The 16,821-nt window shown below is 51.3% G+C and overlaps 1 protein-coding gene across 2 annotated transcripts in view; it reads left to right on the plus strand.

The window, feature by feature from the left end:
• Plpp7 (phospholipid phosphatase 7 (inactive)) overlaps window positions 1-16,821 on the plus strand; it is a 35,170-nt gene that overhangs the window by 17,687 nt on the left and 662 nt on the right. The gene's annotated exons all lie outside the window — the stretch shown is intronic.

Below are 16,821 nucleotides of genomic sequence, written 5' to 3' on the forward strand. Positions count from 1 at the left end.
TGAAGAGCTGAGGGACAGCGCCCAGGCCCAGAGTTCAGGCCCCATGACTGACCAAAAAAAAAAACAATGAAGTGTCATGGAGCTTTCTGTGTGGGCTGGCTCAAAACTGTGATCCTCTGATCTCAGCCTCCTCAGTATCTGCGATCAGCATTACAGGCCCAAACAAAGCCATTTCTGGCTGAGCAGCCCTTGTTTTTTAGCGTCAGAGCACGTAGGCAACATTGCGTCAGGACTGCCCTGCCCGGGCTGTGTGCTTCCACAAGAACGGGGTCGGGTGCCCTGCTCTGGGCAAGGCTGCAGCCAGGCTGAGGGCCTGGCCGGAGGTGGGCTGCGTGGAGGAAGGGAAGGAGGGAGAGGGCACAGAGTCAAGAATATCTCTGCCCTGCCCAGCCTTGAGTCTTGTGATGCTGAAACTCAAGAGCCCCCTGAATCAGCGGGATATTAATAACCATGGCAGGCTCACAGGGTCAGCTCTGCCTGGGGCCTGGGGCCTCCACCCCACGTGGGGGAGACCCACCCTCACCCTGGGCAGGCCTGCGCACAGCTTGCTGAGGCTCCCAGAAGCACAGGGACGGGTTGGGCCTGGGGGGAGGAAAAGGCCAGTGTGGGTGTCCAGGGCAAATTCCATCTCTAGCTCTCATTTCTATGGTGGTGACTGGGGATAAATCACTGACTAGCACTTGATCTGTAAAATGGGAGCCTTACTGGAGTACTCCCAGTATTTTTCCGTGAGGACCCAGGGAGGTTGTCCGGAGGCCAGGCCTGGAAGGAGAGCCTGCCATCACCTGTCAGGACGCGTCCCCTTGTCTCACACTTCCCTAGTCTGGCTCTTGTTCCAGTGGAGCCTGGGTTTTGTCCCAGGGCGTCCTCTGGTGGGCATATGTGGTTACTGCAGGGGCTCCTTATGCAGGTTGCATGAGCTTCCAAGATGCAGACAGCCCCAAACTCATCTTTTTCTTTTTCTTTTTTTTGTCAGTCGTGGGGTCTGAACTCTGGGCCTGGGCGCTGTCCCTCAGCTCTTCAGCTCAAGGCTAGTGCTCTACCACTTGAGCCACAGCACCACTTCCGGCTTTTTCTGCTTTTGTGGTGCTGAGGTATTAAACCTAGGGCCTCAGGCATGCAAGGCAAGCGCTCTACCACTGAGCCACCTTCCCAGCCCTCTTCTTTTCTAATGGACTCAAGTCTTAGCTCCTAGTCTGTATGCTCCAGCCTGACAGGTTGAAAATGGAGAAAGATGAGGAAGAGAGACCCACTCCCTTCCCTTTGGAAATTCAAGAGGCAGGGCAGACCAGCCTCGGCGAGTCACGGCCTTGGCTCCCGCCCTCTCCAGTTTAGGAAAGCCACAGCATCTCTGATCTCTAGAATCTGTAAGTGGTCATGAGACCTGCTGGTGTAGGGGCAGGAGGAGCAAGGAGCAGATTGGAGGGGTGGGGGCCTAGGGAGGGGCAAAGACCACAGAGGTCCAAGATCTGGCACGGACCGGGATGGGGAGTGCAGAAGTCTCCACTAGGCACATGGTGTGGGTCCCTGACCCAGGTGGCCAGCGAGGCCTGCTGCAGCCCTGCTCCTGACACCCTAGTGGTTTATTGGCGGTAAGAGTCTCACGGACTTTCTTGCCCAGGCTGGCTTTAAACTGTGATCCTCAGATCTCAGCCTCCTGAGTAGCTAGGATGACAGGCGTGAGCCACCAGTGCCTGGCCTCACCTAGCCTTTTTGTGTGTATGCCGTACTGGGGCTTGAGCTCAGGGCCTCGGTGCTGTGTTGGAGCTTTTTCAATCAAATCTGGTGCTCTACCACTTGAGCCACAGTTCCACTTATGGCTTTTAGCTGGGGCTGGCTTCAGACTGTAATCCTCAGAATTCAGCCTCCTGAGTAGCTGAAATTATAGGCATGAGCCACCGGGTGCCCAGCTTTTATTTTATTTTTTTGGTGCCACTAGGGAATACACTCAAAATAACTTTTTTCCCCCCAATCCTGCTGCTTGAACTCAGGACTGGTCTCTGTTCCTGAGCCTCTCTATACTCAAGGCTAGCACTCTACCACAGGGCCACTTCTCTTTTTTTCTGTATATGTGGTACTGAGGAATCCAACTCGGGATCATATAAGCAAGGCAAGCACTCTACCACTAAGCCACATTCCCAGCCCAAAAGTTAACTTTTTAAAAATGGTAGAGTGCTTGCCTAGCATGCATGAGGCCCTGGGTTCGATTCCTTGGTACCACATACACAGAAAAAGCTGGAAGTGGCACTGTGGCTCAAGTGGTAGAGTGCTACCCTTGAGCAAAAGAAGCTCACGGACAGCACCCAGGCCCTGAGTTCAAGCCCCAGGACTGGCAAAAAAAACAAGTTGAAAAGGCTAACTGGGGTTAGAGGGGTGGCTCAGGTGGTAGAATTTCCCACCAGTGAGCAAAACCCAAAAGCATCAGGTACTGAGTTCAAGTCTCAGTCTCAGACCAAAAAGTAAAAAAGGCTTAGCACTTTTGAATATGAGTAGAGACCCTGTCAGGAATGTGCATGCTATGTTTTGAATACTTCCATAGGAGGGCCTGGCAACAGGGCGCCCTGTCTGCCAAAGGTGCCCTCACAAAGCCTGGGCTGAGTGCTGCACCCAGGAAGGTCGAGGTCACAGTGGCCGGGCCTGCTCCTTCGGAAGATCCAGGGCAGCCGCATCTGGTCCTTCATTCTTGCTCCTGGTGGCCTGACCAACATGCTCCTTGGCTTGTGGCTACCTCTCTGTACCATCCACGTGCCCATGGCCACCTCTCCTTCCATGGTGTCTTCCCTCTGCCCATGTGTGACTCTGTGCCCAGACCTCCCCAGCCCATGTGTGTGTGTGCACGTGGACGCACGTGTGTGCACGTGCCTTGTGCACGTGCCTATCCTGGGGCTTGACCTCAGAACTGTTCCTTACCTTTTTTGCTTACAGCTTGCATTCTCTCACTTGAGCCACAGCTCCACTTCTGGCTTTTCTGTAGTAAACTGGAAAGCAAATGTCTGCAGGACTTTCCTGCCCAGAATGGCTTTGAATCCTGATCCTCAGATCTCAGGTTCCTGAGTAAGGCTGCAGATGTGAGTCACTGGTACCAGGTTTACCCTGTCTTCCCTTTGGTGCCAGTACTGAGGCTTGAATTTAGAGTATGGGCACTGTCCCTGATCTTTTTTTTTCTTTCTTTTTTTTTTGGGCCGGTCCTAGAGCTTGAATTCTGGGCCTGGGCGCTGTCCCTCAGCTCTTCAGCTCAAGGCTAGTGCTCTACCACTTGAGCTTCAGCGCTACTTCTGGTTTTCTGGTGTTTTATTGAATATAAAAATCTCACAGAGGGGGCTGGGAAGGTGGCTCAGTGGTAGAGCGCTTGCCTTGCATGCCTGAGGCCCTGGGTTTGATTCCTCAGTATCCCATAAGCAAAAAGTAAAAAGCTGGAAGTGGTGCTGTGGCTCAAGTGGTAGAGTGCTAGCCTTGAGCTGAAGAGCTGAGGGACAGCGCCCAGGCCCAGAGTTCAGGCCCCATGACCGACCAAAAAAAAAAAAAAAATCTCACGGATATTCCTGCCCGGGCTGGCTTTGAACTGTGATCCTCAGATCTCAGCTTCTGAGTAGCTAGGACGAACGACAGGCGTGAGCCACTGGCGCCCGGCTTGTCCTTAGCTTTTTCACTCAAGACTGGCACTCCATCACTTGAGCCACACTTCTGGAACTGTAACAAAGGCCCTGTAGCGCCCCCTCCTGGCCCACCTTGGATGTAGCGGGCCAATCACCACCCATCAATCCAGAAGCCCAGGAACAGTTGTCAGCTGCAGGGAGGGTTATGGCTGGGGTGAGGACAGCGTCCGGGTGTGAGGAGAAGCTGGGCCATGCGTGAGGCCAAGAGTGATGGCGTCCTGCAGGCGTGCCATCTCTGCTTGCTTGAGTGGAGTCCTTGCCGTTGGGGAGTGGGAAAGGAGTCACCCCGCTACCTATGGACTTCTGCCTGGAGCCAGGCTGAGATTAGGGCTGCTTAGATCTTGGAGCATGGGGCTCAGTGCACAAGATAAGAAAGCAACTGTGAAGCTGTGAGCTGTGAGCCCAGCGCCGGTGGCTCACGCCTGTAATCCTAGCTACTTAGGAGGCTGCGATCTGAGGATCGTGGTTCAAAGCCAGCCTGGGCAGGAAAGACTGTGAGACTCTTTCTTTTTTTTTGTCAGTTGTGGGGCTTGAACTCTGAGCCTGAGCACGAGACTCTTATCTCCAATAAACCACTCAGAAATCAGGAAGTGGCGCTGTAGCTCAAGTGGTAGAGTGCTAGCTGAAGAGCTGAGGGACAGTGCCCAGGCCCAGAGTTCAAGCCCTAGAACCGACAAAAAAAAAAAAAAAAAAAAAGCAACTGGAGGAAGAAGGGAGGGAGGAAGGAGGAGGGAGGAGGGAAGAGGGAGGAGGAAGGAGGCGTGCCCTCCTCTGGAGCTATAAGTAGCACAATTGCACAGGGTCATAAACACTGCTCATCAGGGCCCAGGTATTGTGACAGCCGGACTGGTTCCTCTGTGTGTGTGTGTGTGTGTGTGTGTGTGTGTGTGTGTGTGTGTGTGTTGGTTCTGGGGTTTAAACTCAGGGTTTCATGCTTGCTAGGCAGACATGCTCCCATTTGAGCCACAATTCCACCCTTGTTTTGTTTTAGATTATCTTTTATGTAGCGTCCCCCTGGCTTGTTAGTTAAGTTAGGGGCTATCATTAACTTTTTGACTAGACTAACCATGGACCAGGGTCTTCCTACCTCTATCTCCATCTCCAACATAGCTTGGACTAGAGGCATACGCCACCACACTCCATCCCTTTACTTTGGGATAATTTTTGTTTGTTTTTGTTGGTTGTGGGGCTTGAACTCTGGGCCTGGGCGGTGTCCCTGCGCTCTTCAGCTCAAGGAGAGCACTCTACCTCTTGAGCCACAGCGCCACTTCCGGTTTTCTAGTGGTTTTTATTTCTCATGGACTTTTTTGCCCAGGTTGGCTTTGAACCGTGACCCTCAGATCTCAACCTCCTGAGTAGCTAGGATTACAGGCATGAGCCACCAGAGCAAGGAGAGACAATTTTTATATTACTGATTGGTATGGGTTTAACTTGTAATAATCTATAATAGAGCCTTCCTCCTCTTTCCTCCTCTCCCTCTCCCCGCCCCCCACCCAAACCAATGGTAAGGCTGTTTGATGGGAGATGTGTTTTTGTCCATTGGGACACACAGTTTTTTGGAGCTTTCTCTTTGCTTTGTAATGTTAGCAGATGTGACTATCTAGTACCTTGTTTTAACTAGTAAAGATCATCCCTATGTCAACTAGTTCTGACTTTTTTTTTTTTTGCTGGTCCTGGGGCTTGAACTCAGGGCCTGGTCTCTGTCTCCTTAGCCTCTCTGTGCTCAAGGCTAGAGCTTTACTTCTTGAGCCACAGTGCCACTTCTGGCTTTTTCAGTTCATGTGGTTCTGAGGAATCGAACCCAGGGCTTCACGCATGCTAGGCAAGCACTCTACCACTGAGCCACATTCCCAGCCCATGTTATGGTTTTAAAAGTTTCACTTTAAAAAATTTTCTCTTTCTTTCTCTCTCTTCCTTCCTTCCTTTCTTTTCTTCCTTCCTTCTCTCTTTCTCTCTGTATTTTTCTGTGCTGGTCCTGCCTGCTGGTGCTTAAATTTGGCCTGAGATTTTTTTTGCTCAAAGCTAGCCCTCTACCACTTGAGCCACAACACCACTTCCACCTTTTGGATGGTTAATTAGAGATAATAGTCTCCTGGACTTCTCTGCTTGGGCTGGCTTAGAACCCTGATTCTCAGATCTCAGGCCTGAGTCACCTGTGTTCAGCAAGGTGTCACATTCTTACATTAGCAACAAATGAGCCTGAAATCCTTTGTTTGGAAGATTTCTAAAAAATTCCAAGTTATCTAAGTTTGTGTACGTGAAATATTTTATATGTGGCCACATCATACAATTCTAAAAAAACTTTCAAGTGCCATTTCTTCCAGTGCGTTGACCCTAAAAAGTTTCTATTGTGAGGCTGTTCTTGAATCATTCTTTGGTGCTACAGCCCCTCTGATTTAAGTTCAGATTGTGGGTTTTGCTGTTTTTGCTAGTACAGGTTTTGAAATCAGGGCTTTGTGCCCACTCAACCATTGAGCCATGCCTACACTCTGGCTTTTTGCTCCATGAGATGGAGTCTCATGGACTTTTCTGTCCAACAGTGGCTTCGAACCCCATCCTCTGGATCTCACCCCCCCAGAACAGCTAGTCTTACAGGCCTAAGCCACCAGATAACCAATCTGCTTCCGCTAGTCTTACAGGCCTAAGCCAGCAGATAACCAATCTGCTTCAGATAACAAGTCATGGGGGAGAAATACGTCAGAATTTTTGTGGTGATAGAGTTCTTTCCAGTCTTCCATTTCGCTCGGCCGTGGATGTCCAGACAGTCTGGGAAAGGGCGGCCCTCCCACCTATGTGCTTCCTGGGGCGGGGAGAATGTTCCGCCCGGGCCCTGCGGCTTCCCGGGAGCGCTGTGCAGGGATCGGGGCCTCGGACCAGGCTGGGCAGGGCCTGGAGGGCTCGCACTCAGCACTGAGCTCCGGCCGTCACCCTCGCCATTCCGGAGGCTGAGATCTGAGCACGGCGGCGGGAAGCCAGCCCGGGCGGAGAAGGCCCTGAACTATTACCTCAATGAACTACTCAGGGAAGAGCTCGAAGCGGCGCGGTGGCTCGGTAGAGCACCGCCTTGAGCAAAAGAGGCTCAGGGACGGCGTCCAGGCCGCGAGTTCGAGCCCCAGCGCGGGCACTGACGCACAGACACGCTGACACACCTTTCTTCCGGGCGGCAGCGCCCGCGGGAAGGCCTCCCGTTGCGGACGTTCCTCCCACCGGCCCGGGCCGCCTGACCACACGAACGCCGCGGGCCGCCGCGGCTCGACCCGCCGGCTCCAACACCCGGACAGCTCCCCCGGAGAGTGCACTCAGTCGCAGCCGGACTGGTGTCCCACACTAACATCTTGGCTTCTCGACCAATCACGGAGCTGGCTTTCAGGTGAGGGACGGCAACTTCATCCAATCATGTCTCTGCGATCAACTGCGGCTCACCCAATCAGCCAACTATTTCCTCGGAAGACACGAGGAGGGCGGGGAAGAGACAAGCGGTGTGGCCGCGAGGCCCCGCCTTCCGCGCTGTAACGTGTTGGGTCTGCGCATGCGTGTGGTGGACTGGTTCCTCCTGAGGAAAGCTGTAGCTGCTACTTACTGTATCCTTCACTACTGCCCTAGGTCTTTGTCTGTGTGTGTGTGAGAGATCGGGGTGGGGGGACTTGGACTCACGGCCTGGGTGCTGTCTTGAGTCAAAGCAGCACTTCCAGCTTTTTGGTGGTTTATTGGAGATAATGTGTCTCACAGACTTTGCTGCCCAGGCTGGCTTCCCACGGTGGAGCCTCAGATCTCAGGCCCCTGAATAGCTAGCTAGGGTTACAGGAGTGAGCCACCAGTCCCTAGCTGGTTTAGTGTAGTTAAAACAAAAATATGCACTGCTGCTGCCACCTATTTATCTGCATCCTGGAAATTAAAAAAATCAATATAAAAATTTTCTGATATGGGTTATACAAATGAAGGCTCAGCTGAGTGGTGTGCCAGGCTCAAACTGCATGGCACATATAATAAAGCTCAATAGTGCTCTGATGTTTTTAGAGCATAGATACACATAAATATTCTGTTTCTCCCTCTCCACTCAGGGAACCCATAGGCTCCTCCTGGGATACCAGCACCTCAAAGCTATTTCCCCACATTCCCCTCAGAGGGGCAGGTGCCCTGGAGACACATGCCGGGGCTGAAACCTGGCCTTGCAATAGTCATGCTAAGTTACCTCAAGCAAGACCTGTATCGTCTGCTTTAAAATACAGTATTAATTAGGTATTAACTGTGTTGATGAAAGTGCTTAGAAGAATACCTCACTCATGTGCATACTCCCTAAGGGATAGTGACATGACAGTGTGATGTCCTTCCCACCCCCTCTTGCACACTTCTAGACTACAATTCTCAGCCTCCCAAGCAGGGATGTGAGACCACAGGACTGAATTTCTGCAGATGGAGTGTGGGCAGCAGTGATAGGCACATTTCCTGGCCTGCCTTCCATTCTGTTGCTTTGTCTGCACTGCAGGAAGTACTCAGGGAACCAGAAGTTGGAAGGTCCAGAAAGGTCTAGAAGGGTCCAGAAACATCCAGAAAGTTCCAGAATCCCTGCAGCAGTGCTGGGAATAGAGCTTCTGAACCAGGAAAATCACTTGGGAATGCTATGTAGGAGAGAAATCACTTGGGAATGCTATGTAGGAGAGAAATCACACACACACACACACACACACACACACACACACACATTGTACTGCATCACTGAAAGACTAGGGCATTTGTCACAGCCATTAACCAACCTAATACACAGCCAATCAGTTTTGTTACTGCACGTGTTTTTTTTTTTTAATCTCCCAGTTGATCTTTTTCAGCATGTGTTATTTTGTGACAGTGTTTGAAGTCTTCACACTGCCCCCCACCCCCAGCATTGTAAGCTCCTTGGCTTTCTGTACACAGGCCTTTGTGCCGAACTTGTGCCACATCCACAGTGCCCTCCAGAAGAGGGCTGCAGTCCATTGCTGGGGAGCACAGCTGCTTGCGCTGACTGTGTTCCTGGGCCCTATTCTATCTCCACTCCCCCTGCCCCCCCAACTCCCCCCCCCCATTGCAAGACTTGAAGGAACTCAAGGCCTGAGCACTCAACTGAGCTTGGTTTGCTAAAGGCAAGTGTTCTACTACTTTGAGCCACATCTCTAGCTTCTGTTTTCTGGTGGTTAATTAGAGATAAGAGCCTCACAGACTTTCTTTCTTAGCGGGCTTCTAACTGATTCTCAGATCTCAGCCACCTGACTAGCTGGGATTACATTAGGAACCACCAATGCCCAGAGGGAAGGGGTTTTAGAAGAGTATCTCCAAGCAGAGTCTGAGGGATGAATAAGATTTACCCTATGCAAAGAAGGTTGTGGGGGAAATGGCAAGAGTTCATTCCAGGCAGAGGGAGCAGGAGGTGTCAAGGTCTGGAGGGAAGAGAGGGCCATGAGTCTTGAAAAAGAGGTGGGGGGGGGCTGGGAAGGTGGCTCAGTGGTAGAGTGCTTGCCTTGCATGCATGAGACCCTGGGTTCCATTCCTCAGCTGGAAATGGCACTGTGGCTCAAGTGGCCGAGTGCTAGCCTTGAGCAAAAGAAACTGAGGAAGAGTGCTCAGGCCCTGAGTTCAAGCCCTGGGATTGGGGGCGCTGGGGAAGGAAGAGGAAAAGGAGGAGGTGAGAGATGAGACTGTGAAGAGGTAAGCAGGGCCAGATGGAATTCCAGAAGCTTGGCTTAAGGTGTTCACGAAGGCCCGGCAAGATGGTTGTCTAGTATTTCACTGGTTAATTCTGCCTCTAAACACAATGGTGGCAGCTAGAGACTCAGGAAGTCCTCCCAGGGCTGAGCTGAGCGCCTGGGGGAAGCTGCTGCTGCCAGGCTGTACAGGAGCCTCTGCAGGCCTCTGACCCGCGGGCACACAGCCCAGAGAACCCCAGTTGTCTCATTATTCCTGCTGCAGTGTAGATTGTACACCTGGGCCCCACCCGCTCCGTCTCGGCAGGGCCTTCCACTGGGATGAGAGGCCAGGAAATACAACATCACCCGCTCTTCCCAATTTCAGGCCCACTGTCTTTTGCTTTGGTTTGCTTTTTTGGGAAATGGAATTTAGGACTGAGCCACCCGATGGTGGATCAGCGGTGGTTTAATTTCAGGTTTTTCACCCTTTTTTTCTTTTCTTTTTTTTTTTTTTATCTTCGTCAGTTGTGGGGCCTGAACTCTGGGCCTGGGTGCTGTCCCTCAGCTCTTCTGTTCAAGGCTAGCACTCTACCACTTGAGACACAGTGCCACTTCCGGTTTTATGTGTTTTATTGAAGAGTTACAAGGACTTTCCTCCTTGAGCTGGCTTTGAGCCACAGTCCTCAGATCTCAGCCTTCTGAGTAGCTAAGATTACAGGTGTGAACCACCTGTACCTGGCTTCCAGTTTCTTTTTTGTATTATTTTTCAGATAGGGTTTTGCTTTACACCCTGGCAACCCTTCTATTTGTGTTTCTCTTCATTGCTGGAATGAAAGGCATTTATCTATCACTAAGCCTAGCTATTAGTGGAGATGGAATCTCATGAACTTTTATGCTTGTTATGGCCTCAAATAGCAATGTTCTGATCTCTGCCTCATAAGTAGCTGGGATTATAGGCTTGCGCCACCAGACCTGGTTTACTATTCCCTTTTTACACCTGTCCTACTGAACCAACCAATAGGCCAAATTCATCAAAATTCCAGTTGGTGGCTGGAAATCCAATGAAGGATCCAATAGGCAGGTTTATGATTTGAACTTCTTTTCAAAATTCTGCGAAGTTTTATTTAATTATTTTTCCATTTTGTCTTTAAGTGAAAGCCAAGATAATAGCTGGTGACTTACGTCTAGAATCCCAGCTACTTAGGAAGCTGAGGTCGGAGGAGCACAGTTTGAAGCCAGCTCAGGCAGGAAAGTCTGTGAAGCTCTTATCTCCAATTAACCAGCAAAAAGCTGGAAGTAGAGCTGTGGCTCAAGTGGCAGAGTGCTAGCCTTAAGCAAAAAAGCCAACCAGAGGGCAAAGCTCTGAGTTCAAGCCCCAGTACTAGCACACACACACACACACACACACACACACACACACACACACACACACACACAACTTAAAGCTACTCAGGAGGCTGAGGTCTTAGGATCACAGTACAAAGCCAGCGTGGGCAGGAAAGTCTGTGAGACTCTTATCTCCAATTAAACACCAGAAAACTGGAAGTGGCACTGAGGCTCAAGTGGTAAAGCACCAGCCTTGAGCTTAAGAGCTTAGGGACAGTGCCTGGGTCCAGAGTTCAAGCCCCATGGTGGGGGCTGGGGCAGGGGGAGTGAGGGGCGGGGAAACCTAGGCCAGGTGATGTTGACTCACACTTGTAATTCTAGCCACTCAGAAGACTGTGATCTGAGCACCATGGTTTGAAGCCAGACTGAGGAAGGAAAGCCTATGAGACTCTTATCTCCAATTAACTACCCGAAAAGCTGACAGTGGAGCTGTGGTTAAGTGATAGAGTGCTAGCCTTGAGCACAAAAGCTCAGGAATAGCATCCTGGCTCTGAGGACCAACCAACCCCAGCACTGGCACAAAAAAGAGAGAAAGAAAAGAAAGAGAGAAGGGGAGAGAGCGGGAGAGGAGGCTGGGAAGGTGGCTCAGTGGTAGAGTGCTTGCCTAGCATGCATGAAGCCCTGGGTTCCATTCCTCAGCACCATACATGCAGAAAAAGCCAGTAGTGGCGCTGTGGCTCAAGTGAGAGTGCTAACCTTGAGCAAAAAGCAGCTCAAGGACAGTGCCCAGGCCAAGTGCAAGTCCCAGGACTGGTAAAAAAAAGAAAAAAGAAAAGGAAGAGACAAAAAAGACCTGAGGGCAGTGGCTCTGGACTCCATTCTCAATTACGTGGGAGGCTGAGGTAGAGAAGGTGGTGTTTAGAGGCCTGGCCAGGCAATTGAGACTTCACTTCATGAGAAACCTGGGTGCTGTGAAGTGTCATCCCAGCCATGTGTAGTAGGGAAACCATGACTTATGCCAAGCCTGGGAAGAAAAGCAAGATCCTATCTGAAAAGTAAGAAAAGGCAAAAGGATGGGAGGTGTGGCTCAAGTAGAAGTATGCCTACCTAGCAAGTGCAAGGCTCTGACTTCAAACCCTGGTACCTTCAGAAGAGGAGGAAGGGGAAGAGTATCGAACCTAAGGTCTCATGCACACAAGACAAGTACTCTGAGCTACACCACTGAGCTACGTTCCCTGTCCAGAGCTCCACTTCCAGGTTTTTGGTGATGAAGGTGAGAGTATCTCAGAATTTCCTGCCCAGAGGGCTATGAATCTTGAGCTTCAGATCTCTGCCTCCGAGTAGCTGGGATTACAGGCGTGAGCCACCAGTGGCTGACTGCCAACCAAGTCATTTCTAATTGTTTATAACCAAATACACATGATGTCAAAGTCACCACTGTCACCAAGGCAGGCAAGCCACAGATAAGATGCTCCTAGTATTGTGCCATCATCATCTCTTGCCTAGTTTCAGAATTGTTTCATCATCTAAAAGGAAACCCCAGACCAATTAAGCAGTCCTCACTCTATCCCCAGCCCTGGCTCCAGCAGCCACTAATCTACTTTCTGTCTCTATGGATTTGTGTATTTTGGATATTTCACATAGAATCATAATAGATTTTTTTTGGGGGGGTCATTCATGGGGCTTGAACTCTGGGCCTGGGTCCTGTCCCTGAGCTCTTCAGCTCAAAGTGAGAGTTCTACCACTAGAACCACAGCGCCACTTCCGGTTTTCTGGTGGTTTCTTGGAGATAAGAGTCTCACAGACATTGCTGCCTGGGCTGGCTTTGAACTGTGATCCTCAGATCTCAGCCTCCTGACTAGCTAGGATTATAGGTGTGAGCCATCGGCGCCCAGCTTAGATGTCCTTTTTTGAGAGGGAGGGATAGTACTGGAGTACTGGGGTTTGAACTCAGGGCCTCACAGTTGCTAGGCAAAAACTTTACCACTTTAGTCATGCAGCCAGTCCTTTTTTTTTTTTTTGTTGGTTGTGGGGCTTGAACTCTGGGCCTGGGCGCTGTCCCTCAGCTTTTCAGCTCAAGGTGAGTGCTCTACCACTTGAGCCACAGCACCACTTCAGGTTTTCTGGTGGTTTATTGGAGATAAGAGTCTCATGGAGCCTGGTGCTGGTGGCTCACGCCTGTAACCCTAGCTACTCAGGAGGCTGAGATCTGAGGATCATGGTTCAAAGCCAGCCTGGGCAGGAAACTCCGTGAGACTCTTGTTTCCAATAAACCAGTAGAAAACCGGAAGTGGTGCTGTGACTCAAGGGTAGAGAATTCGCCTTGAGCTGAAGAGCGCAGGGATACCGCCCAAGCCCAGAGTTCAAGCCCCATGACCAACAACAACAAAGAGTCTCATGGAGGGGCTAGGAAGGTGGCTCAGTGGTAGAGTGCTTGCCTTGCATGCATGAGGCCCTGGGTTTGATTCCTCAGTACCATATAAGCAGAAAAAGCTGGAAGTGGCGCTGTGGCTCAAGGGGTAGAGCATTAGCCTTGAGCTGAAAAGCTGAGGGACAGTGTCCAGGCCCAGAGTTCAAGCCCCACAACCAACAAAAAACAAAATAAAAAAACCTTCCTGCCTAGGCCGGCTTTGAACTGTGATCCTCAGATCTCAGCCTCCTAAGTAGCCAGGATTACAGGTGTGAGCCATTGGTGCCTGGGCAGTATATGTTATTTTTTCAAATAGGTCCTCACATTTTATTTTATTTTTTTGTCGGTCGTGGGGCCTAAACTCTGGGCCTGGGCGCTGCCCCTCAGCTCTTCAGCTCAAGGCTAGCGCTCTACCACTTGAGCCATACACGTCACTTCCGGCTTTTTCTGCTTATGTGGTGCTGAGGAATCAAACCCAGGGCCTCATGCATGCAAGGCAAGCACTCTACCATTGAGCCAACTCCTGCCCCAGGTCCTCACATTTATACTCAGGCTGGCTTGGACCAGAATTCCCCTACTCCTGCTTTCCATGTTGCTGGGGTGACAGGCACACACCACTGCACCCAGTTTTTTATTTGCTGAGATGGAGTCTCATTAACTCTTTGCCTGGGCTTGCCTGGTACAAGTATCTTCCCAGTTTCTGCTTCCCAGTCAGTCAGCTGAGATTACAGGGGTAAGCCTCTATGCTCAGTGGAGGGGGGGGAAGGAGGGGAGGGAGAAAAAGGGAGGGAGAAAGGGACAAAGGGCAGAAGAGGGAGGAGTAGGAGGGGGAAGAGGAAGGAGGGGAGAGGGAGGGAGGGAGAGGGGGAGAGAGAGATAGAGGGAGAGAAGGAGAGAGAGTACTGGGGTTTGAATCCAGGGTCTGGACACTGTCTCTTTAGCTTTTTTACTTAAGGCTAGAATTCTATCACTTGAGCCACAGCTCCACTTTCAGCTTTTTTTTTTTTTTTTGGGGGGGGGGAGTCCAGTCATGAGACTTGAACTCTGGGCCTGGGTGCTTTCCCTCAGCTCTTCAGCTCAAGGCTAGCCCTCTACCACTTGAGCCACAGCGCCACTTATTGCTTTTTTTTTTTTTTTTCTTTTTGCTTATGTGGTAGCTGAGGAATCAAACTCAGGGCCTCAGGCATGCAAGGCAAGTGCTCTACCACTGAGCCACCTTCCCAGCCCCCCACTTTCAGCTTTTAATTGAAGGTAAGAATCTCCCTGCCTTTCCTGCCAGGGCTGGCTTTGAACTGAGATCCTCCAACCTCAGCTGCCTCAGCACCAGGATTGCAGGCAGGGCCTCAGTTTTCATTGCTGGAAACCCCAGGACACCCCACGTGGTGCCACTTCCAGTTTTCTGCATGTTTTATTGGAGATGAGTCTCATGGGCTTTCCTTCCTGGGCTGGCTTTGAACCGTGATCCTCAGACCTCAGCCTCCTGAGGAGCTAGTTTGACAGGTGTGAGCCACTGGCATCTGGCACTGAGCCACCTCTTACAGCATCTGGCTACCTACTGGTACCCTGGTGTGGGCCTGTGCTGCTGGAAATGGCTGAGATGGATTTGTCCTTGTCTTGGACCTCCTACCCGACATTCATCTCCCCTCACTGACCTGCCTTCAGCTGACTAAAGACTTGCTTCACAAACTACCAGGTGTTTAGTGGTGTAGCAAAACATCCCAGATCTGGACATCAGAAGCCTGAGGCAGGTCAGCAGGTCTATATTCCTCCCAGAGGCTGTAAAGCAGAATCTCCCTGGCCAGTCCCAGCTTCTAGAAGCTTCCTGCCTTCCTCCAACTCAAGATCAGGCCTCACTAGTCCATTTTCACACCAGATGACTGCTACTACTTTGGCCACTTGTGCTGTTTGGGACCTCTGGAATCCGCCCAGAGGGACCCCAGTAGTTATAATCTAGGATCTGGCCAGCACAAATAACTCACATCTGTAATCCTAGTGATTTAGGATTTGAAGATTTGAAGCCAGAGGCAGGAAAGTCTCTGAGACTCTTATTTCCAATAAACTATCAAAGAGCTGGAAGTGGAGTTGTGGTTCAAGTGGTAAAGCACTAGGTTCCAGCAAAGAAGGGTCTTGTCCCTGAGTTCAAGCTCCAGGACTCACTCTCTCTCTGTCTGTCTGTCTGTCTCTCTCTCTCTCTCTCTCTCACACACACACACACACACACACACACACATTAGGATCCTATCTCAGGATCCTTGATTGAGTCACATCTGCAAAGTCTTGTGCCTTGCTCAGGTAAGTACCCAGACGTGTTTGCAGGGAGTGGGGGTGCTACATAATTCTGCCTGGTTTGAAGTCTCCTTTTTTTTTTTTTCCTCTGCTAGGGGAAATTGTGTTGTCAGGCTCATGAGTATGGGGGAGGGGTTAAATGAGGGAGGTTACAAGAATGATTTATGGGGAGTGTTTAGCACATAGTACATGCTCAAAAAACAAAATACATGGTCCCAGTTCATTCTGTCACTTGAATCAGTTGCTGTGTCTTTTTTTTTTTTTTGCCCATCGTGGGGCTTGAACTCTGGGCCTGGGCGCTGTCCCTCAGCTCTTCAGCTCAAGGCTAGTGCTCAACCACTTGAGTCACAGTGCCACTTTCAGTTCATTGGAGATAAGAGTTTCAAGGACTTTCCTGCCTGGGCTGGCTTTGAACTGTGATCCTCAGATCTCAGCCTCCTGAGCAGCTAGGATTACAGGTGTGAGCCACCAGCCTCAGGCAGTCTTAAGACTGGGGAAGGTGAGATGGACATCTTTAAGATTTAATTTGTTTTTCTTGAACTCAGGGCCCAGGGCTGTCCCTGAACTTTTTTTACACAAGGCTAGTGCCCTACCACTTGAGAGTCACAGGTCCACTTGTGGCTTTTTTGGTGCTGGGTTGGAGATGAGTCTCACAGACCTTGAACCACAGTCCTCAGATCTCAGCCTCCACTGGCGCCCAACCAAGTTAGTTAAAGAGAGGATAACAATGGACAAATTGTAGGAAGATTAGGAAGTGTAAAGCTGGTTTATAAATTAGCCAAGACTCTCAGCACTCGGGGCCTGGGGGGGTGGGGTGGGTGGGTGGGCTGAGGGCTGTGCTGTTCCACCCGGGGCTTAGGCCATCATCAGTCCTCTCAGATCCTTTTTTGCTTTTTTGGCCAGTCCTGGGGCTTGAACTCTGGTCCTGGGTGCTGTCCCTGAGCTTGTTTTGCTCAAGGGTAGCACTCCACACCACTTGAACCACAGCCTTATTTCCAGCGTTTTCTGTGTATGTGGTGCTGAGGAATCGAACCCAGGGCTGTAAGCATGCTGGGCAAGCGCTCTCCCACGGAGCCACCCACCCCTGACCAGCGCGCCGAGCCGGGGCCCGGGCAACGCGGGGCGGGCGGCGGGTGCGGGGCTTCCCGGGGCCCTGCCGCTTCTGGGTTTAAATGTTGTCTTTGTGTCTGGAATTGTTTTCTAATTGCCCGGTATCTAGACTACAGCAAGACCCCCCCCCTCCCCACCGATCCCCCCCCCCCCCCCCCCCGCGCCCTGCAGAGCTTTTGTTTTCCCGCCAACACGCGGCAGACCCGCCCCGCCCCGGGGGGGCTGCGGCCCGGGTCTCGGACCCTGGGTGCCGCGTCCCCGTCGGGCGACAACCTTGCGGCGCCTCAGAACAATGTATCTCCGCGGCTTCCTTCCCCTCCCCGCCGCCGCCGACGCCGCCGCCGCCGCCGCCGCGGGCTCCGCGCAGGCCGCCGCC

The sequence above is a fragment of the Dipodomys spectabilis genome, unplaced genomic scaffold (assembly GCF_019054845.1).
Source record: "Dipodomys spectabilis isolate Male_0828 unplaced genomic scaffold, ASM1905484v1 ptg000067l, whole genome shotgun sequence".
In the NCBI taxonomy this organism is placed as follows: Eukaryota; Metazoa; Chordata; class Mammalia; order Rodentia; family Heteromyidae; genus Dipodomys; species Dipodomys spectabilis.